At 36.4% G+C, this 23,011-nt stretch overlaps 1 protein-coding gene across 1 annotated transcript in view; it reads right to left on the minus strand.

The window, feature by feature from the left end:
* PA200 (proteasome activating protein 200) overlaps nucleotides 1-23,011 on the minus strand; it is a 290,511-nt gene that overhangs the window by 38,490 nt on the left and 229,010 nt on the right. The window lies entirely within an intron of this gene.

Consider the following 23,011-nt stretch of genomic DNA (forward strand, 5'->3'; position numbering starts at 1 on the left):
ATTATTCGGGGGGCAAAATCAAAGGCCTTGCAGAAATCCACAAAGCGCCTCCTCAATAACTACTTTGAGAGTCATGATGTGGTCAGAAGTCTAAAAGTCCAGACAATACCTGGCTTGCCTTCTAGCCCTAACCTATCTCCAATCCAGCTCATGCGAAAGGATAACATGCAATATCATAGCATAGAGTTAGGAAAATGTGTGTCCAATCATGATACTTTTGTAGTTGTTAGGATCAGAAGTAGACTCAGACTTGTGGATCAGATAAAAAACATGTCTAGAGACCAAGGGGAAGGGAACCTTCTGTAAACCACTACATTAAATAATTCTGCGAGGAAAGAACCAAGCACCCTAATACCATACTTGAAGGGTTCCACCTAGAACCCTTCCTCATTTGCTATTTTGCTACTGCTCAAATGCTTGACAGCCACACCAATATCGGTGGTCGTGAAAAGATGGCAATGCAGGGAAGGGGTGACAACAATGGAAGCTTGCCTTAGAATGTCGTAAAGAGTGGAGGTGTCGGAGATCAATGAACCAAGGTCTAAGGTGGATAGGGGGAGCTTGCGGGGAAAATGGGTACACTAGAAGGCCTTATCGGACTAGAGTAGCGAAATTCGAAAAGAACGATGACAAAGTGAGGTGAAAGTGCACTTTTTATAGTAGATGAAGAGGTGATATGAGTACTTAGGCAAAGGAGGTCAGATGGAGGGTGGAGAAGGTTGCAAGGAGCGGTGGAAGGACTTCAAGTTGTTATCAAACCAAAGGTTATGGGGGTAGGTACCTTAATAGGTGGGCAGAAAGGAACTTGGTCTGGAGTGGTAGGGGATAGAGAGAGGGGTCGCCTCCCAAATGGATGTGGAAATGAGAGCAAACAAGGTGGATGGATAACCACAAGTGATAGACAAGTCAAGGGGAAGGAGTCACATGATGTGCATGGTGAAAAGGTTATTGTTGCTACCATAGACACTGAACGAGAGGTGGTTGGTAAATGGAGAATGGGAGGGGGGGAGGGGTGGCAACAAGGGGGATAGGAGGGGAACGAAGGGGAGTGCGAGATGAGAATAAAGGAAAGCATGGTCCGCAAAGCGAAGGTGAGTGATGGTAAAACAATTGAGAGAGTGGACGACAAAGGAGAAAGAGACAGGGGAGGATGTTAAGGATCACGAGGTCTGAGGAATCACACTGTTGCAACAAGTGATGTCAACACCTTGTGAGAGCGCCCACAGAGTCATTGGAAGATCTCTGAAGACCAAGTGGGGTCGAGTCTAACTACAAAGAGCACATCAAATCTGAAACCCAGTCATGGAGAGGACTTTGTATGTCCCTAGTCTGTGCATTAATGTCACCCACAATGGTGATGTCACCCAATATTGAGAATCAAATAATACTGTCAAGCATGTCAGAGAAATGGTCCCCATCGAGCCCATTGTGGATAGCATAAGGGGAGGATGTGGGTGGGAAATAGTATATGACAATGTAGATATGCCTTAGACAAGCCACTAATTGAGACACTTGGATCCACATTAATCTCGCAAGGCTATCAGAGTGAGCTATAGAAGTTGTACGCAGGTGCTAATCACTGACTAAACAACCAACACCCTCGCAACATCTAACACCCCTAAAATTACGAACATCATCTCTAAAGGTGGAGAACCATTGGGAACTAGTAACCCTAAGGTGCAGTCAAGCAAGACTCATGTGTCTCTGTGACATAGAGGTGAGCCAAACCAACAGGATCAAGAAGCAACCTAAGCATGTACTAGAAAGGCCCATTGTCATTCCTAAGATTGACGTGCAAGGAACCCCCACCAAGTCCTTTTGTGCCAAATTGCATCTCTGACCACCATTTGGCAGCACCTGTTGTATTAATATCCACCCAAGCAAGAAGGAATCTTTAATCATTGTCTTTAAGTTCCTAATGACTACCTAATTACCCTCATGTCTCGATGCAGTAACAAGTTCTTGAGAATGTTTTAGTTCAAACACCTATGATCTAGTGAGATCCTCATCTAAGTAAATCTTCATGCAAAGGGGGAATAATTTCCTCCTGGCTCTAAGAGCTCTCAAGTGAGTAGTTGAGGAGAGGAAACGAAAGAAAATAGTGCCACAAAGCCTAGCCAAGCTCTATCTAAAATCAAATTTGAGATATTAAGTTGTTCCTTAAGAAAGGAATACGTTGTTGTAAGTGGATTCGAGGAAGAGGAAGGGAGGCTCTGAACCTTTAGGTTCAGCTCACAAGCCCTCCGAGTACATTCCTTCAAGAGTTTGGCATGGACTAACTCCTCAACCCCCCAAGAGGAGCAACAATGTTTTTGTTGTTACAAACTAAAGCATAGATTTCGAGAAAAGTAACGAGAATCGGAATCGGATTGGAATCGGCAAGGCCGATCGAACCGCGAATTGGCCATGAATCAAAATCGAATAGGCCACGAATTGGCAAATTAAAAAAACCCTTGAAATTTAGAGGTTTTAACAATTTAAAACTTATTTCATAAACCCTTTATTGAATATGACTTAAACACACTATAACATCATAACTAGAATTTATCATACATAAATATGGAACACAAATGATAAATCCATCACATAGATAACTATGTTACACGTAAATGTAAATTGTAGGTTGTAGTTGAAGTAAATAGAAATCATAGGATCATAATGATTCAAATCATAGAATGTATGTAAGATGAAGATTCATAGGACATCAAATCATAAATGTATGTAAGAATCTAAGATGAATTTCCATGAAACGTATGTATGTAAGATGAAGATCCATGAAGATCCATGAAACGTATGTATGTAAGAATCTAAGATGAAGATCTATAAGACATCAAATCATAAATATTTGTAAGAATCTAATATGAAGATCCTCTCTTCTACTCATGCTAAACAATTAGAAGACCCTTTAAGTTAAAACAAAGAGAAGAGATGAAAAAAAAAATTTAAAAACATGTGTTTTTATTAAAATAATGTCTTCACTTTTGGCTGCTCATGTCGATTCATCAGGCCAATTCATGCGATTTTTTGCATGAATCGCATGATTTGTGCGATTCATGACAAAAAATCGATGATTTGATTCACTGGCTCCAAAAAAATTGCCAGGCATGAATCGAATCGCCAAACTGACGATTTTGGCAATTTTAGTGCGATTCTCGGAACTATGGTTTGGAGTTATTTATTGGTCTTGTTTTTCAAAGTCCAATGAAGTGTAACCAATTCACAGAATTTATTTTTTATTTCTAGAATATCAATGTCTTTAACCAAAATTTAATCAAAGTGGGAGAGCCTCGTTTTCAATTTAGTATTCTCAGATTGGATGGCACACAGCAAGCTTTCGAGCATTACATTGTCAATTTCCATATGCTCAACCCTACCTTCCAGCTCCTTTACAACCGAGGTATCAAATGGAATTTTATGATGCTAAGGTTTGGGAAGAGGTGGCAGCATATCTGAGACCTCTGAGCTAGTCTGAATAGGTGATAGCCCCAACCAACCTTCACCTCTACTACTAAGAGCCATAGCAAACTGGACCAGCCAACACTGCCCAGAAACTATAAGTCAGAACTACCAAGCTTGAGCATCTAATGATTGGCCCAAACAACAAGTCAAGAAACCACACCACACCCAGACAAAGAACAATGGAGAATCCACAAGCTCAAAAGTCATGCAAAGAAATGTAAACATGGAGGGAGAAAAGCCACCAAGAAAGGTCACCAAACTACAAGCACAGGCACGAACAAAGAAAAAACTTAGGAAAAAAGTCGACAATTTCAAAATACACAAGCCCCCCAGGGTGAGAAAACAAGAAAGAAACAAAACCCTTAAGAGCCCCACACACAAACATAGGCAGTGGGAGGAAGGAAAGCCATCAAGAAGCGATTCCAAACCAGAGATGAGCACACAAGATGGCCAACAACACCAACACGGGAAGACCAAGGTGCACATGGGTCATGGGGGCAACGCGGGAGACAACATGAGTAGATTAGAGTAGAGAGAGAGCACATTATAGAACAAACAGATCAAGCATGATGAAATGACAACACACCACAAAGGTGTGATGCCAAAGAACACACAAAGGCAAACGAAAGCTTAGGCCCAACGCAAATGCAGGTTGACTAAACATAGGGCGAGAAACAATGACAATGACAGCCATCAACACAAACATCATGCGAGGAATGCGACACAAAAACACCATGGCGGATATCACAAGGAGAAGCCTATATCTAACTAGCAAGGGTAGTAGAGATATTGTCAACTTATCTCAGATACTTTGTAGGCCAGCTTTAGTTATCATTCCTGCATTTATAGAGTCAAATTTTGGAATGCTTATTGTTTTCCTAAACCATGCTTCAAGCCATCAACATGAGATGCATTGCTTCAAGTTCCTACAAGTGAGTAGTTGATTCAAAATTGCATTAGATGAGACTAATTTTTCATGCCCCCATTTTTCCATACTTCACTTCTTTTAATAGTGTTTTTAAACAATAATAAATATAATATAATATATAATGTAAAAATATAAATCTACTTGAATTTTCAAATTTGAAATATCACACACAATTTTGAGCTATGGGAACTATTTCCATTTAAGGTATATGAGAAAATACATGAGCATTTTGGAAGGTATAAAAAATTGGAATTTTGAAATTGAACGAGATAATATTTGCAAGTCATCTAACCAAATAGGATGACACCACTTGTAAACAATTTTAAAGATATGACAAACACTATACCTTATTTATATGTCCCCATTTTAAAACCTTCCTTCTTGATTAGGATTTACTAATTTTTAGGGTTTCATAGAGGTCTCCTATTTCATTAGGATTGTTCATTTATTCTTAGTGAGCTCAATTATTAGTTTCAGTAGATTTTGCAAATAGTTTCTATTTATTGTAAGTACTAGCATGGCACTGATTTTTATAGGTTTTTCCATATTTGTTTTTTTTTTACACCCAAAGAACTCTGCTATTAGAAAAAGTGCTTGCCAAGGCTCTAGGCAACCTCTTGTAGTAAAAATATCTCAAATATGCATTTTTATATTTTTTAACTTTCTCATTACATGAAGTGCTTATATATTATAAATTTAAAATTTATATATTGTAATTGAAAAATGGTATATGCAAACTCAACAAGCTGCAAGTTATTTAGTTTAGTTGAATTGGAGCACATTCTCCTTTATCCACCTAGTAAGTACAAAAAGGCAAAGAATATAATTTTTTTGCACTCTAACTTGTGTCTATTGTCATAAAAAACACTTGAATGCAGTAAGGAGGTGAGAACAAATGATAAACTAACAACTGTCAAATTAGAGGTTATAGTAGCATGTCTTGCCAAAGCCTCTACAGATGAGGCAACTTTTCATGTCCCATTCTTTTTGTCCTTTTCCTTCCTATTCTTTTTGTCCTTATCCTTGCCCTAATTTTAATAGTGCTTTTTAACAATTATTAAGATAATATATAATGTAAAAATATAAATATACTCAAATTTTCAAATTTGAAAAGTCACACCCAATTTTTGGTGCCCTAATTTTAATAGTGCTTTTTAACAATTATTAAGATAATATATAATGTAAAAATATAAATATACTAAAATTTTCAAATTTGAAAAGTCACACCCAATTTTTGGCAATGGGACCTATTTTCCTTTAATACGAGAAATTACAAGAGCATTTTGAAAGGAATATCAAATTGGAATTTTGAAATTGAATTTGTTAATATTTTCAAGTTATCTAGCCAAGTAGGATGACACCACTTGTAGACAATTTCAAAGGTACAAAAAATACCCTACCTTGTTGTGATGTCCCTATTTGAACACCTTTCAACTTTGTTAGGGTTGACTAGTTTTTAGGGTTTCCTAGAGGTCTCCAATTTCATAGGGATTGTTCCTTTATTCTTGGCGAGCTCAAGTATCAATTTTGGTAGTTTTGTCAATTGTTGTGTAATATCCTAGTAGGACATTATCTCCAAAATTGTCTCACGAATATATATCTTTGTGCAATTAAAAGCAGCAGAATAATCCAGCAAGTAGCAGCAAATGTTCATTAAAATACCTTAAAATATGTTATTGCCTTATATATCAGCAATACAATAACCAGAAAACATAATCCAATCTTAAATCCAGTTACATAGTTAGATTAGAGACTATAAAATGCACCCGTAATCTCCAATGTGAATCCACCACAAATGATGAACTACGGCTACATCCAATCCACCCAAGAAGAGCCTGAGGGTTTACACCCTTCAATTCCTGAATAAAAGTTGAAGCTTCCTTAATTTTTCCAAGAGAAATCTCAAGCCAACTCAGTATCCAAGCCTACCCAAAATGAACTACTCGTCCTTCTTTTATGCTCAAATGGTGACCTTTCTATTTCTTGCTCCTACCCTTTCGTCTTTTTCCTTATTGTCACCTTTACCCAAATTTATAATATTAATTTGACCTAATTTATAAATTTGCATTTAGCTCCCTCAAGCCAAACTTAATAATTTATGAATTTGAATTTAGAATTCCTAATGGTCCAAAAAGGGGACATTACAAGTCCTCCCTCCTCGAGATTGCTTGTCCTCAAGCAATTGATACCAAGATCCCATATAAATCTACAAGTAGCCTTGTAGCCCAATTTGAAAATTACGACTACACCCATTTTCTATGCTACTCTAATTAAAATTGTTCCAAGCCCAAGACTATATAGCCACTCATCAATACACTGCTAAAGAAAAGAATCAATCATACCAATACCAAGATCCCACACTATTGTACTATCACGACCATCAGATGTAAGAAGATATAAATGTCTAGAGAGCTATTAATACTAGACAACTCTCCATCTGTGAGTGATCTCACAAGGAAATGCATACTAATCTCCATCATAACTATTATCCTGAAATAATGAGGAAGGAATCAAACTGCCCAATAGCTGAAATCAATACCAAAAGTGCAGATAGGCCATACATTATGTCCTTAGTCTAAAATACACCACAGTACATTGCTGTCACGAGTAAAGAAAGGACAAAGAATCCACCCCCTATGATCAAATTATAACTCTCATCGATTCTTAACAATGATCTATTCAGCTGGTGAAACAAGCAGTCTACCCAACTCATGTGTAAGCTGATCAAAAAAAGAGAAACAATGTTAAATCTAAAAACTGAGTCACCACACCAATCCTGTGAATGGAACTCACCGCTAGGAACTACAACTAGGTCCCACATCCTCCAGTCAAGATCATCCTCACCAAGGACATCACAAAGATCTTTTGTATTCAGCTCAAAAAGTCGATTATCAAATGTCCAATCAGCATCCACCTCAAACAAAGAATTGTCTACAAGCTTAATATGATCCAAAATTTTGTTGCTTGATCTCTTGGGGCAGCTATCCAAATCATAAGTCTGTTGAATGCTATCGAGTTCCTTAATCACTTCTTCAAAAAACTCATGCCTTCCTTTATCCTCTTTTTCCCTAGATTGTTTGGTGACAACTATCTGATTTTCTACTTCATGAAGAGCAACCAATGTTTTGTCTAATGCATTCCAAGCAACATTAAGCTCCTTGTTGAGCCCATTAAACTCATCTTCTTTTTCTCTCAATTGCTTAGCATATGTTTCAGCAACCTTTATGTTGGAATTTCTGTTTGAAAGTCGACATAAGTAATCTGATTTCAAAGTCTTCAACGCTGCTATAACCCTTTGTAAATCAGCAACTACAAAATCACTTTCCATTCTCTTTTGTCTCTTTTCTATTTGTGCCTTCTCGTGGATATCTTCAATGATCATGTGAGTATCATCATAACACCCTAAGGCTGCAACAATCATATCTTCATCAACCTTCAGCTTCTTTTTCAAGGAATCATTGTCATTATGAAGTGCTTTCCTTGATTGGTCATCCCAAACACCAACATCTTTGAATACCATCTTTGCATGGTCCTATACAACATTGTCACACTTAAAAGAGACAATTTAATAAAGAATACCTACTTCATCACTCCTCACAAGGGCATCATAGGTCTCAATTTTCATGTTTGATTGATTTGTATGCAAGGTGAAGGTTGCTGTCGTATCATTATTTTCAAGCAAAATCACATCATGTAGAGACTCCAACATGCTCTCTCATTGAGCAAGATTGTCCTCTTTAGGATGCTTGTCTATATAACCTCTAAGTCACCGATATAGAGTGTTGTATAACCAATACTTGTATAACTAGGGCCAAGGGCTTGCCTAATTACCACACAACCTCGTTGAGTTAACACAATGGAAACAATTCACAAAGAAACAATGACAAAAAGGAGAGAGAAACAACAATCTTTCATTATTTCATCATACATGCCCGATTGTGAGGCCTTCGGGGTTACGGCCAATACAATGATTCAAACACAGAAAATATCCTCCAGCTTGCAAGATCTATGATTCCCTTTTTCAAAATTGTAACCAAAAAACTGCTCCCTTAAACCTAGACCAAGATCCTCTATTCATACTTGCCAAAACGGCTTACAGAGGATTCTAGATCATCATATAGAGAAGGAAAACCACATAATGGTCCACACGCATCCCAATGACCGATCCAATACATTAAATCATGACTACAAATTAAATACACAAGTCGTCTCTCAAATAAGAACAATACGAACAACTTGGTGAAAGAAGAACAAGACATCCCCGAACAACAACAACAAAGTGTCACCGAGGCACTCGGTGAAGACATGATCGAAATCCACTCGGAGAAAGAACCCAAGCCACTTGGTGAATGAAGACATAAACACCTTCAATGAGCCAATCAACAACGAAGTCACCGAACCAGTTCACAAGAATAATCGGGCACATATCTACCGAGATAGCATTGCAACCTAGGATGCTCCTACATCAAACAACTAGGGTTGACAAGAAATGATTCTCCTGAATTATGAGTGTGTCCAACCCAAGCTGTGTCCAACTCAGATTGTTAAATCCACGCAGCACTTTCAACTGGCCTATTCTTCTACTTTACCAAGTACTCAAAGTAATCCTTTCCTCTTGTACTCTTACCAACTCTATGATCCAAAATCTGCTCTATCTCATCAGTCTACCTCTTAGGATAATCACTCGACACTATCAATTCGTCATCAGATTTATGATACTTGTAAAAATCAACAACATTGAATATAAGAGATATATCCATGTCATCAAGTAACTCTACTTCATAGGCATTACCACTCTCACACTTCCTCAAGATTCGGCAAGGACCAAAATTCTCCATTTTCAACTTACTATATGTGTATATAGAAAATCTAACTTCTTCAGATGAATCATCACCTCATCACCAACCTCAAAACTCATAAGTCTTCTTGATTTATCTGCATTCTCCTTCTAGTTTTTATTACTCTATTCCAATCTATGTTTTACTTCCTTGTGCAAAGACTTCATAAATTCTACAAATTCATCACTTGTAGCACTTGTCTTCATTTCACCAACAATATTTTTCAAATCTAATATACCTCTAGGCTGCATTTCAGTTACAATCTCAAAGGGTGTCTTCCAAGTATTTCTATTCACAGAATTGTTATAAGCAAACTCTGCTTGTGCCAATACTAAATCCCAATTACTCAATTTATCTCCAACTAAACATCTCAACAAATTACCCATGCTTATGTTCACAACCTCTGTTCGTCCATCAGTCTGTGGATGAAATGTAGAACTAAACTTCAACTCGATGTCAATCTTCTTCCACAATGTCTTTCAAAAATAACCAACAAACTTACTATCTCTCTTAGATACAATATTCCTTGGTAATCCACGCAATCTAAGAACCTCCTTAAAGAAAAGCTCAACAACATGCAATGCATCAAATGTTTTCCTACATGGTGTGAAATGTGTCATCTTACAAAATCTATCAACAACAAATACAAAACCATGCCCTCTTGCAATCTTTCGTAAGCCAAGAACAAAATCCATACTGATATCACTCCAAGGTTTCTCAGGTACTTTTATAGAATCCAGTATTTTGAGTTACTCCTTTTGCAACTAGACAAACTCCATAACTCCTTACAAACTTCTGAACATCGCTATACATCTACGACCAGTAATACTTCTCCTTAAGAAAATTCAATGTCTCACCAATATCAAAATGTCCAAACAATCCACCACTATGTTTCTCCTTAATCAAATTAACTATGATAGATCCTATCGGTCTACATAACTGAATACCTTCGAACAACATACCTTCCTGAATCAAATAATCAGCAAATTTACTTGGTTGATCCAGTACCGGTGCTCTACACTCTCTCCACACCTCAAAAAAATCAGGGTCAATCTCATACAGATCCTTTATCTCATCAAAACTAAGAACTTCAACTTTTATCTCGTTTAACAAAAATTAACCTCTGGTCAATGCATTTACAGGTCGGTTAGATACTCCACTCTTATGATTGATCACAAATGTGAAATTTTGCAAGTACTCAACCCACTTTATATGTTTGTAATTCAATTTATGTTGACTTTCCAAATACTGTAAAGCCTTATGATCAGTATACAACACAAACTCCTTAGGAGTCAAGTAATATCTCCACTTCTTTAAAGCTTGAAACATAGCATAAGACTCTTGATTATACACAGAATACTTCCTTTTAGGATCATTTAATTTCTCACTAAAGAAAGCAACAGGTTTATCATCTTGACTCAACACAACTCCGATTGCACTACCATTTGCATCACACTCAACTTGACCTACTTTACTAAAACCATGCAAAGCTCCATGTGTCCACTTGAAATCCATTTTATCGCCTCTCATTGTCTTAGTCATAGCATTACAAACCAAACTGAAATTTCTAATGAACTTCCTATAGAAACTTGCCAACCCATGAAATGATCTTACCTCACTCACATTCTCAGGTGTAGGCCACTCAAGAATTGCTTTAACCTTCTTAGGATCCATCTTCAAACCATAAGCTAAAATTACAAATCCCAAATACACAATTTCCTCCTTCATGAATGAACATTTTTTCAAATTAATGAACAACTTCTCTTTCAATCTTTTTAACTTGCTTAATATGCTCAAGACATTCTTCCTTAGTCTCATTGAATATCAAATGTCATCCAAATAGACAATCACAAACTTACCCAAGAATTTCCTCAAGACTTCATTCATCAACCTCATGAAAGTACTCGGTGTATTTGTCAAACAAAAGGCATAAACGACCATTCATACAAACCTTCTTTTGTCTTGAAAGCAATCTTCCACTCATCGCCTTTTCGGATTCTGATCTCATGATACCCACTCTTCAAGTCAATCTTTGTAAAATTTCTTGCTCCACTCAACCAATTCATTATATCATCCATCCTCGGCATAGGAAACCTATATTTCATTGTTATCTTATTAATAGCTCTGGAACCAATACACATTCTCCACTCACCATTCTTGTTAGGTACCAATACAACAGGTATAGCACATGAACTCAAACTTTCTTTGATCAAACTTTTATGCAAGAATTCATGTACTCACTTGCTAAGTTCTTCATTCTCGATAGGTGTCAATCTATAAGGTGTTTTGTTTGGCAAACTAGCTCCAGGAATCAAGTCCATACAATGACATATACTCCTTACTAGTGGCAAACCATCAGGTACATTCACTGAAATAATCTCCTCATACTCGGTGAGCAACTTTTCAACTTCTGTTGGAACTCGGTCAACACTAGCATTACTCAGTGCACTAGGAATCACAACAAAACAAACTTTTTCTTTCCTCATATCTTTCACAAATTGATTTCCATTAACCATGCAAACTCGTAATCAAGTGCCCTTATGCAAGGTAACAAGACTTGCCTTTTTCCATTTGCCCAAATGGTATATTGATTCAATCTACCATCATGCAATGCTTGTCTATCATACTGCCAGGGTCTACACAAGAGTATACAGCAACAATCCATATGCACAATATCACACAAAACTTCATCATAGTTATTCCCAACCTTAAATTTCGCAGGGCATTGTTCACTTACCAGCAACTTATGCTCATCCTTGATCCAAGCAACTTGATAGGGTTTCGGGTGTCTCATCCTTTGCAACTACAACTTGTTAAACAACTCCTCTAATGCTAAATTTTTTGAACCACTGACAAGGATCACCTTAAAACATTTTCCTACAATCTTGCAAGTGGTCTTGAAAAGACTTCTCCTCAGGAGTATTCTTCATCTATTCTCTCATTACACAAAGCTCTTACCATCAAATTTTCACCTTTTTCAAGTCCATTCGGAAGACTTGCAGATTGTCCTTGGACTACAACATTTTAGCTACTACATTTAGTTTTCTTACATTCAAAGGCTCTATGTCCCTCTTCACCACATTTGAACCAAGTTCCATGAAATCCTGCTCTTCCATAACCACCTCAGTAAGAACCACCCCTTCCTCATGAAGAACTACCACCTTTCTACTCGGTCTTATCTTTCTCATCATTTTCCACTTGATTTTGCCCTTATCTTGCATAGTATTTTCAGATTTGGCATTTTCTCCATAAGATCTACCTCTGCCTCTTTGAAATATTCCTCCTCTACCTCTTTGTGTTTGTTCATGCTTCTTTGTGAAGATTTCCTTAGCTTTCAAGGCATGTTGGTATGCTTCTTCCACACTATCCAATTTCACAAAACTGATCTCATCTTGAATTGCAGCTCTCAAACCAATCAAATACCTAGCCACTTTCTCTACCTCATCATCAAAATGTCCAAATCTAATGTCTAATATGTATATCTCCTCAATGTGCTCTTTCACACTCATATCCTTTTGCCTCAAATTCTGCATTTTTCGTAACAAGTTAACTTGGTAATCTGCAGTGAGGAACTTCTTCAATTTATTCACCATCTTCATCCATGTTTTGATCTTCGCTTTTCCTTTCCTTTGTCTATCAGTTTGCAAATATTTCCACCAAAGTGAAGCATGACCCTTCAACTTGGTGAGTGTTATCTTCAATTTCCTATTATCAAGTGTACCTTCAATTTCAAAGAGCTTCTCCATCTCAGAGATCCAATCCAACAAAGTGTTGGTGTCCAACCTTCAATTACAGCCAGTAACCTGAACAACAAGCTTAGAATGTACCCTAGATAAAACTCTTAACAATCTTTCCTCATCAGATTGTAGGGTGAGAGTTTGGTGCTCCAAGTGCTCCTTCATCATCACTAATATCATCAAGATGTTCTCCTCTCCTTTGGGTTGTCTCAACAATATCTAATTTGGCTGCAATTTGTCTCAACATGTCCATAATGGCATTGTCAGCATTTCCTCTACCACGAACCATTTTGATAATAGGTTCATGCAAGATCGTAACCCTCTACAAGTTATAGGTGAAATCTCATATCTGCCACCCTATAACTAAATTCACTTAGGGTTTGTTGGTTAACAGTTTGATTTCCTATTAGATTTTATAATCTTGACTCTTTGATACCCAATACTTGGAGAAACAAAAGGATGTTTACCAACAAATGGGTCAGTGTATGTATTCTATGATCTATCACTACCCTCTAAATTGACTAGGTACAGCTCCCTATGATTTGCAATAATATGCAATGAATATGTTTTTATGAGATCAGAAGTCTTGACATTATAAGCTCTTAACCTGAGAGCAGTAAAGGATAACCAAATTGTTTCTAGGCACAAACAATTCAGCCAAGATGGATTTGAATAACCTATCACACCCAATGGAATGACTGTAATATACTACCTTGAGATTTTAATATTCTTTATTAATTCTAGCAAAGCAACAGTCATATAATAGAAAAGAAAATGAGAATAAAATATGAAATTATCCAATCTGCATTGTGATATCTCTTCTACTAACGATCCTAAGTCCATGGTATTCCTGAAAAACACCCGATGACTATTTGCATTCATGTGATTCTACGAGATCCTGCAAAGATCTTCATTCTTTCATATTCTACTATTTGGCACCAAACCCATGCATTTCATATTCCAACAGTCACTGCATTTTCAAATTCTAACTGTCGATATTAAATTGATGATCACGATTCAAACATTATGGTTTCCTTTTATAACTTCCTCCACGGGTCTCTCCGGGTACACGTGTCTCTCCGTCGTGATGTCGCTACAACTATTTTTCTTGTAACCTTTTATGGCGACATAACGATGAGCATTGATCTTTCTTTAATCCAATGGCAATAATAAATCGATATTAAGTCTTTTTGTTTTACAGTGCAAGTCCCTCTTTCCAACTAGGCACATCGTGGCACACAGATGGCAGAATTTTATTGCTTGCAGAGTCCGACATCGAACTGCTTTTCTTTATCTTCCGTGGGTCAACCGAGGACATGTGCCTTCACGTTGCTTTGTCGCATAGATTATCAAACGAGCACCTTTTTATAACGACATTACGACCTCCGTAGATCTTCTTTGATCTGACGGTGACAAAAAAAAAGGTCTTAACCCTTTGTTTTGTTCTGCATTGTAGGTCCATTGTCCGGCTATATACCCCGTGGCAAACAGTTGGCACTTTTTCATTGCCCAGAGAATTTGACGTTGACCTTCCTTGCTTCATGGCACCTCGTGACTAGATTCTAGCTACGCTTTGTGAAATGTGATGGCCCATAGGACACGTATAGATCCATCATTATGTCGCTATAAATAATGATCAAGCAACTTTACATAGTGACATAATGATGATCGTGGATTTTCTTCCAATCCAACGGCTGAAGACATTCAACTTCCGTTTAATATTCAAATGGGACCTGATCTGATAGGTAAGCATTTGGACTTTTCGACTGGCCAATAGCATGTGTTCTTTCATTCAATTTAACTTTTCAACTCTGCACGGATTAGATATTAACCATTGATTTCATTTCAACTCAGGTCTTCGCCACCTTTGACCGTGTTCTTCACCATTTCTATATTTTTTTAGCGTTCACTCTGTATTAAATTCAACTGATCTTGCTCATGACTTGTCTTCATGATCTGCATATCAATTCTTTAGCCTCAATCTTCGACAATTTCTACTACATCTACTCTATATATGTCTGTGATTTCTCTATTTTACCTGTATTATGCCTTTAATGGAACACTTGATCATAGAGTTAGGGTTTCTCACAGATTTTAGAAATGCTTTCATGAAGAACTGCTTCTCAACATGAATCTTTGTCTTCGACATGATCGGGAACAAGGAAATATGAATTAGCAAAATCATCTAGACCTTCTTTTCATTAGAATAACGCATAACAAACCCTCAAAAACCCTCATCACCTAGCTTTGGACTGATGCATCGCTCATATGATTCCCGCATTAGGTTGACTCAAAGGGATGATGAGAAGAAAGATCATCCTATTGGCAATCTAAACTCAGACTCAAGACTTTGACACTTGACTCGACTCAAAACCTTAAGACAAAAGATATGAACTGAAACTTGGCAAACAGGGTTCTACATGATCCAATCTCCACAAGGATGAAACCTTGCTCTAATACCACTCGACACAAGGGAATGATGATAACTAGGGTCAAGGGCTCGCCTTATTACTATACAACCTCGCTAAATTAACTCAACAAAAGCAATTCACAAAGAGACAACCCCAAAAAGGAGAGAAAACCAACAATCTTTCAATATTTCATCAAAATTTCATCATACATGCCCAGCTATAAGGCATTCTAGGTTACGACCAATACAATTATTCAGACAAAAAATATCCTCCATCTTGCGAGATCTATGATCCCTTTTTTCCATATCCTAACCAAAAAGCTATTCCCTTAAACCTAGACCACAATAATTTATTTATACTTGCCAAAACGGCTTACAGAAGATTCTAGATCATCATATGGAGAAGGCTGACCACATAACGGTCCGCATGCATCCCAATGATCAATCCAATACATTAAATCATGACCATGAATTAAATACACAAGTCGGCTCTTAAATAAGAGCCAAACGGACAACTCGGTGAAAGAAGAACAAGACATCACCGAACAACAGTAAAAAAAGAGTCACTAAGGCACTCAGTGAACACAGGATAGAAATCCACTTGGAGAAAGAAGAACCCGAGTCACTTGGTAAACGAAGACAAAAACACCTTCACTAAGCCAATCAGCAACGAAGTCACCGAACAGGTTCACAATGATAACTAAGCATATATCTACCGAGTAGGATAGCAATGCAACCCAGGATGCTCCTATGCTATCACTATAAGGTGCAACAGGAGTTCTTATTCCGATGATTTCACTAAGGCAGGACGCAACTGTTAGTCTCACATCAAAGGAAACCATTGATGATTGTAAGGCCCAGTTAAGAAGCCTACAATCTGACTGGCCTACTTTTGACAAATATGTTTCTAATTCTTCCAGCTTGAAAAGAACACCGTCTAGGATTTGCATGGACTTCAATTGTAAGCGAATCATATACTACCAATTGCCTATTCCTGTCTCTTTCTGCAAGTCTCGAGGGTGGTCACCATTGAATGTATTATTGAATTCTTCTGAGAACACTTCATTTTTGAGATTTTCCATTGACCCAAAGTAAAATTGTTAAGTTGTAATGTCTTCCACCAATTTAACTTCAGGGACACTCTGTCAACAGCTAGCTTGCCCACTGGTTACTAAATCTGTGCTAACCCCTGCTAGGCACTATAAGAATTATGCAGTTCCCTCTTTAAGCTTATGGTTCTGGCAGGGCGGAATCGCATATGTAGTGCAAATTGATAATGCAATAACCACAACAGACGTAAGTAATTATGATATGTAGTTTAGTAATAGTTGTAACTCAACAGACAACCTACTCTAATGCAAAGACTGATTCTGATAAACAGAAATCACAGACAAACTCATAGAAGTTTGGATAGCATAGCCTGATAAAAGATGAGTTGAATGAATTTCATATAAACAGATAGAAAGTCTTATTAAACACAGACTTCATAAACTTATCTCTGTTTCGTAACAATACTTTAACTTCAACAGGTTCACAGAAAAATCAGATAACTCCTATGGTTGCCACCAGCTGGGCAATATTGAATGTCCTGTGCATGAGCTAATTTAGAAAGGCACGCTAATATGCTCTTTCCCCTATGTAAACAAAAGAGAAAACTGAGTTTTCAATGGCTCCTCAGAAAATTATGTGAATGGCAACACCAAATGCATGCATACAACACAGAAAAATTGAATCTTCATTCAATTCGAACATATGGAATTTCCAGTATCTTGTAATGGCAGTTCTTTCTTTTCCTACATTCACGGCACCATCTCATGCCAAACACCCAAAACAACTATGATGTCAGAGACTCGTCACTAAAAAATCTGTGCTTTTAGAAAGGCTTTGCAACAGAAATTTGGAAACATTGATGATAAAACTCTTTCTTTTAATCAACTCATATCTGCAAGTTGCCAAGCAACCCCTCTTCAGGCTGAGATCAACAGTAATGTATGATAGAGGCTTATTAGCAAAAATGGAAGACCATCCAAACACGGAGTCGTTCCTTGTGCTAATACAATGTCATCAACTTCATAATTGCAAAAATGGACCCATTGATTTTGGAACCAATTCTGTTTGAAGTAGGAGTTACGCTTTCATGAAGGGAAACTGATATGATTGAATGTCATTGATCTGCCTGCGATACTGAAAAGATTGGATGCTATTGTTTCAACCAAAAAATGCTATCGGTTCCCCTTTCTCTTTCTCTTCAACTCCCACTGTACATGCATTTTTTGAATGAAACGGACTCAGCCTAGACAATATCTCTAGTGCCTTTTCATGATTGTTTTATTACAAGGAGACATATCACAAACATTTCTTCAAGGCAATATTCAGACATGACACTAAATACATTCTAATGCTCCCTTAGTCATCAAGACCATCCGATAACTTTCAATTCACTACTTTAAACACTCATAAGTCTCCTGGCTATGCACAAAACTATTAATATGGTTTCTCCAGAATCTTTGTTTTATCGCAGGAAGGATTCAACCAATTCTCTGTAAATCTCAAAGGCAAGTTCCATGTGAATATACTTCAGCCTGCAATATGATTTTTCTAGGTAGCCCAATGAGGTTTTTTATCCCCACAAAACTTCTTGCAAGACAGTCTCAAAGTTGGACACCATTCAGAAAAGAAAATGCCTACTATACAACTCTTTGTTCGGAAATTACAAACACTTCAAGATTAAGTCCTAGTGTTATTCAAGAATTTCATGAGTGTCGCTTGATATTCTGTGCAACTTCCACTATTCTTCTACAAATATTCAAATCATTTCCTATAATCTCCGATCGATTCTATAGAAAAGAAAATGAAAAATTGCATTAAAATAGAAAGATGAACAGTCACGACAGGATTTAATCAAATGCTTTGAGAAATTATTTGCGAGTTATATTCAAAAATTTTGATTCAACTATAGTTATTAAAAAATCATCTGACGATATCATCCCTTTGTCTATTCAAGACTACACCCCATAATGACCAAGGTGTTATTAAATCCTGGACTTAGCAAAACTAGTTTTGAAATATTTACTCAATTTATTCACAGGGAAACATTAAAATATTGTAGCCACTATAAGAGAATTTCTGCTCTTAAGACTTTGGTTAAAGTCTCTACCAGTTTATAAAAAAATTCTTCTCTTCCAAAGTCCCAGCACTGTCCAATAATAATTTGCAAAATCTAATCTTTAAATTTCATGCCTTAAATACATTCAAACCAGATGCGGCAATGATAAATCTTTATAAAAATTGCTCCTGACAAACTCCAAAGGGCTATATAGGGGGTTAGGGACCCCCTTCCTTATTGGATGGATGGATTTTTAGCTCTGATACCATTGAACATATCCTAGTAGGATATTATCTCCAAAATTGTCTCACAAGTAATTTTCAGAAAATAGAAATATATCTTTGCAATTAAAACCAGTAGAATAATCCAGCAAGTAGCAGAAAATGTTCATTAAAATACCTCAAAATACGTTATTGTATTATACATCAGAAATACAATAACCAAATACCATAATCCAATCTTAAATACAGTTACACAGCCAGATTGGAGAGACAATAAAATGCACATGTAATCTCCAATGTGAATTATGATGTGAATCCACCACAAATGATGAACTAGGGCTACACCTGATCCACGCAAGACCCTGTGGGTTTGCATCCTCAGATTCCTGAATAGAAGTTCAAGCTTCCTTAATTTCTTTTAGAGAAATCTCAAATCAACTCAATATCCAAGCCTGCCCAAAATGAACTCCTCATCCTTCTTTTATGCTTAATCAGTGACCTTTCAGTTTCTTGCTCCTGTCCTTTTGTCTTTTTCATTATTGTCTCTGTTACCTCACTTTATAATATTAGTTTGACCTATTTTATAAATTTGCATTAAGCTCCCTTAAGCCAAACTTAATATTTTATGAATTTGACTTTTGGATTCCTAATGTCCCAAAAAGAGGCATTACAAGTTGTCATTTATAGTAAGTCCTACCATGGCACAGATTTTTCTAAGGTTTTCTATATTTGTTTTCTTTTGTCCCCAAAGAACACTGTTATTACAAAAAGTGCTTGCATAGTGTTAATCAATTTAGTTTGTTTTTGGTTTTCATAGAACACTACTATTTATTATAAGTACTTGCATGGAGATAATATTTCTTGGTTTTTCTAAGTTTTCTCTCTTTGGTGCCCAAAGAACACTGTTATTTATAGTAAGTTCTTGCATAGTATATATCTTTAAGGCTTTTTCTAAGTTTTTTTTCTTTGGACTCAAAGAGCAGTTATTTATACTATGAGCTCATGTTGGCATCAATTGTCACTTTATGTGTTCAGTTGGTTCTGGTAGTGTTACTACTTTGGATGGTGATTGCATTAATGAGCACTACAATTTATAGTATGAGCTCATGTCGGTATCAATTATCTTCTAGCAGCTTCGGTTGGTTTGAGTAGTAATTTGGCATAGATATTTATTACACTGAAATGATTTCTTGACAGCTTGTGGTGTTTTGAGATATTATATAAATAAGCCTAAAGTATTAAAATTAAATTGGATATTTAACATTATTTAAATTTAATTAAGTGAATTTTCATTGGTGCTAGGGAGTTAAAAGGTTTTTAATTATTCTAAAAATTGCTTTTTCAGAAGTAGATGTCAACATATGGAGATATAAGGAGTTTATAAAGTTAAAATTAGTTTATATATGTTCAGATTATTATTTCCGATACTTCTGTCTGAGAAAACATTGTGTGGCTCTGGATATTTGGACTTGTTCCATCGCAACCTTCCTAAGGACAAAATCCCTCTTGAAAAAGACTAGCAGCAGTAGCAAAAGGGATCTACTCTAGTTGGTATATGTTAGAGATAGCTTTCAAGTATTTCACTATGCATTTCGGATTGGAGATTTCTTTGTGTGGTAACTTCAGTGGCAAGCTTGCAGGATTCAGTAGATATTACTTTTTCATTTGGAGGAATCAAAGGAAATGATTCATATTTTTTCATGGCTAATTCAGTATTGAAGCTCCTAGATATGAAGGTTGGAGAATATCTTAGATGCCCTCTCTTGGCATGCTGTCACATTTAATCCATACTTCTTGGTGTGGATTTTGAGGATCTTTTTTGTGGCTTTTAGGAGGGCTTTTTGGGCAGCTCTTTATTGGATTTTGGTTGAGGATTTTTGAATACCATCTTGGGTGTTGAGTTGGAGGTATCACTAGGTACTCTTAACTGGAAACTTACTTCATACTCGAGTATTCGAAGATTTCTTTTCACTTAAAAGATTAGTTGCTGGATTCGCCCTAGACAGACCGGATCCAGATCCGGCTTCGAGCTTGAACCCTTTGAGATTCCAGGCAGAATTAAGAATCCTACCCGGATCCTCAAGGATCATAATTTCATTTTGCAATTCAGTAATTCAATGTGAATGAATTGATTTTATTTATAATCGTGAAAATAGATCAATTATCAAGTATACTAGATTCATAGATCCATACTAGAATCATAGATTCATACTATGAAATGATTTAGTTTTAGAATTATGTATATTTCTCTTATATTTTAGTATATATATACACGAATCCTCCACGTATCATAATTAGGGGAAAAAAATCCCAAGTCCACAGATTCGATGCATGTGCCCAAATTGGATTCGTTTCATGAATTGGCAACTAAACTTTTATATATATATATATATATGTATGTATGTATGTATGTATGTAGACACACACACACACACACGAATCCTCCTCAAATCGTAATCCACGGATCTGATTCACGTGCCCGAATTGGATTTGTTTCACGAATCGGCAACTAAGCTTAAAAGTGGAATACTCTTCGAGAGACTTTGGATTGAGAACTTATCTTGCTGAAGTATGTTTTAATCTATTGTGTGTGTGTGTATATATATATATATATATATACATGCACGCACACACGAATCCTCCTCAATCATAATCCTTGGATCCGATTCACGTGCCCGAATCGGATTTGTTTCACGAATTAGCAACTAAGCTTAAAAGTGGAATACTCTTTGAGAGACTTTGGATTGAGAACTTATCTTGCTGATGTTTTAATCTATTGTATGCATTCATTGCTATACATCTTCAGAATTGTAGGGGCAGTCCAGTATATATCTTGGGTTTGGGATTAAATGAATATCAGTAGTTTGCTCATGTTAAAAATGTCTCAGTTCGTGGATGCTAATAAATCAGGTCAGGAATCTATGTTTAAGCTATGCTACATTTTTCTTTAATTGATGTTCACTTTCACAAAACTGCAGTGGATTATTTGTTATTCAATGTTCTTATCTACCTGGAAGTTACATTTTCCATTATCAAAAAACCTGAAATCCTTAATTTGGTTATATGAGCAAACTGTTTTTTAATATTATCATGATGAAAAGTGAACTCAGTAAGTGAGCCAACTGTTTGACAAATTACCTACAAAGCTGACTGGCTTAAGTAAGTGCAAAAAATAGGGTTGCAATTAGGGGTAGCATCTTACGCTTCCCTAGTGTCTTACATAGGTTGTTTGAATCTATAAATAGACTTCAATAGAATCCATGTTCCTAATACATCAACATTGATCAACAAGTAGAAGATTTAGGATAGAGAAGTTTCTGAAAAAGAAATAGTGGTGATATTATGATTTTCAGTGTCAATGTAGATGATGTAACCATCACTAATTGTGGGCCCATCCTCTTCAAAGAATAAATTCTAATTTATGACCAACTTTTTAGACTTAGGCCTGTTGCACTGTCTCTAGGTCTAGATTTTTGGCAACTAGAATGTGTACTATTTGGCTCTCAGACCAGATTCGGTCAAAGTGTCCTAGAGAAACTCAAGATAGAAGTTGCAATCCTTTGTCTAATTTTATGGAGGTTGGGCTTAAACTTTTAGCTCACATTGAGTCTTTACCGGCCAATAAATTAGTATATAGAAAATTAGTGCTAGTTGATCTATATTAGATCTGTTCAAACCAAATATATGCTTTGTTGTTAGTCATCATTCTCATTCTTATAACCACCAAAATCAGTTGGCTGGAACAGATGACCTGCATCTTTTGCCAACAATCATCAAAGATCAAGCAATTATGCTACACAAGTTCTAATGGAGTCAGTCCTACCGATATGAGGAGATCAAACTCCACCATACAGTTGCATACAGTTTCCTTGTCTTCCACTAAAACCTAGGTTGCTGAATCATGGGACTTCTTCCAGGCATTTCCAGGTAGGAAATGTACTGGTATATGATTCCGTAACGAATCTCCTGTGGCTACACATCTGGGATTTTTGTTTTTAAATGCTGAAATGCTTAGTGATTCTAGTTTGATCTTTTAGATATTTTTAAGATCTAGACTGCTGATTAGCAGGCTCTGAACTTATCTACCATGAGATTCTGACATGGTCTTTTTGAAATGGAATCCTGAATCTAAATTAGAATACATTTCAAAACTTAAAATTTGTAATGGTTTTGTTTAGCATATGTATAGGTATATAACATTGTAAAATTATTTCTATTTTTATGCTGCATGTATATATATAGATATGCACACACACACATACATGCATATACATATACATGCATATACATATACATACTTACATATATATGT

This window comes from Cupressus sempervirens, chromosome 1, assembly GCF_028749045.1.
Source record: "Cupressus sempervirens isolate cs-2001-9-10 chromosome 1, ASM2874904v1, whole genome shotgun sequence".
In the NCBI taxonomy this organism is placed as follows: Eukaryota; Viridiplantae; Streptophyta; class Pinopsida; order Cupressales; family Cupressaceae; genus Cupressus; species Cupressus sempervirens.